Here is a 1810-nt window from a genome sequence, read left to right on the forward strand (position 1 = left end):
CCCTCCATAGAACTAACACACGAATCTGACATGAGACTGACTGTGGTGCCCTCCATAGAACTAACACACGAATCTGACATGGAACTGATAATGATGCCCTCCTAACACACGAATCTGACATGAGACTGACTGTGGTGCCTTCTATAGAAATACAGGCTCGAGAAGATCCAACCAAATCCTAAAATCGTTAAACACACCTGACATAAAATATCTTCTTTGTTTCTGCCGATTCACTTGATTGATTAAACCTTCCTCAAAAGCCACCCGAGCGGCATACTGAATCGTTCTTATTAAAGTCTCGGCATCTTCGATCCAGCTCTGTACTTGTTGAAGGAATTCCCTCTTCTTACAGTGGTCTGGGCGCCTGGGAATAACATAAGCGATCATAATTATCAGTATTAGCGCTTTCTTCTATGATTCAAGTGTAAGAGCTACGTGACTTAAAAAAGTGTTTACTTGAACATTTTCCTATTTGTGTTTTTGCCTCGTATAGCGTATTATGTGACCAACACCTGCTTATAATTCAATGTAACAATAATAGTGTCATTTATTACAATCATCTTGATTATCGTTGCTTCAGACTTTATAATACAATTTGAGGAACGAACGTTTTTATTACATGAATATGAAGAAGAAGGCTCGTTAATAGCAATCGGAAGATTTTCTGTTGTTCGTTAAGTAGCAAAGACTGGAGGGTTTATTACTTAAGTTAATTAAACGGAAGAGAAAATTTGAGACTTAGACGGAGAAGATTTAAATTTATGATTTAGAGACACAGGGTAATGTGCGATTTTATTAATAGGGCTGAACCTTAAGTCGTTGAAAACCTCACTGAAGAAGGTAGTGCTGATACAGAGGACCTAATGCTTGTTTATAATCAGCATCTGTACTGAAGAGACTGCAATGAACTAAGACTATTCCACTGAGTTTAAGGAATCGTTTCATAATGAAACGATACATTCTAACTTATAAGATCTGATTGCGCGGTCCCCTAAAGAAAGTTAGGTTATATTTGTTTGGAAACGCACAAGAAAACAACTTCACGATAAAATGTTCATATGTATATGTGTGTGGGTGATAAATAAAGCCACTCCATATTAATAAGCTGATTGAGTAATCTTTTACTAACATCTTGTGCAAAATGAAATATTATGAAATAAAATGGCTGAAGGTAGAGTAATTGAAGAGGTCCCTTAAAAAGGATTTATTGTTCAATAATTTGCCACTTCTAATAAGGACTGTATTAATAAACATGGCGACAAAATGTTTTTGAATAATACATTTAAAACTGAACTTAAAATAAAAACACAAAACACCATCTAAGGAAAATCAATTATAATATATCAATATAATAATTATACCATAATTAATCACTCATGAGAATTAGCATTATGATAACAAAACTAAATACTGAATGAAAGTAAAGTTATGATGACATAATCAAATACTTATTGAATGCAACATGATGATGATATTACTAGAAACTCACTGAATATAGTATTATGATATAACTAAATACTAAATGAAAGTAAAGGTATGATGACATAATTAAATACTTATTGAATGCAACATGATGATGATATTACTAGAAACTCACTGAATATAGTATTATGATATAACTAAATACTAAATGAAAGTAAAGGTATGATGACATAATTAAATACTTATTGAATGCAACATGATGATGATATTAATAGAAAGTCACTGAATGTGGTATTGTGACATAACTAAACACTCATTAAAAGTGGTATTTTGATAGCATAAATAAACAACAACTGAACGTAGTATTATGATGATATCGCTAGATACT

The 1810-nt window shown here is 32.4% G+C and overlaps 1 pseudogene; it reads right to left on the reverse strand.

Moving 5' to 3' along the window:
• The window catches only part of LOC106464525, an 82858-nt pseudogene extending 82471 nt beyond the window's left edge, over nt 1–387 (reverse strand).
• Between the last annotated feature and the right edge of the window lie 1423 nt (nt 388–1810).

The sequence above is a fragment of the Limulus polyphemus genome, unplaced genomic scaffold (genome assembly GCF_000517525.1).
Source record: "Limulus polyphemus unplaced genomic scaffold, Limulus_polyphemus-2.1.2 Scaffold1676, whole genome shotgun sequence".
NCBI classification, from domain to species: Eukaryota; Metazoa; Arthropoda; class Merostomata; order Xiphosura; family Limulidae; genus Limulus; species Limulus polyphemus.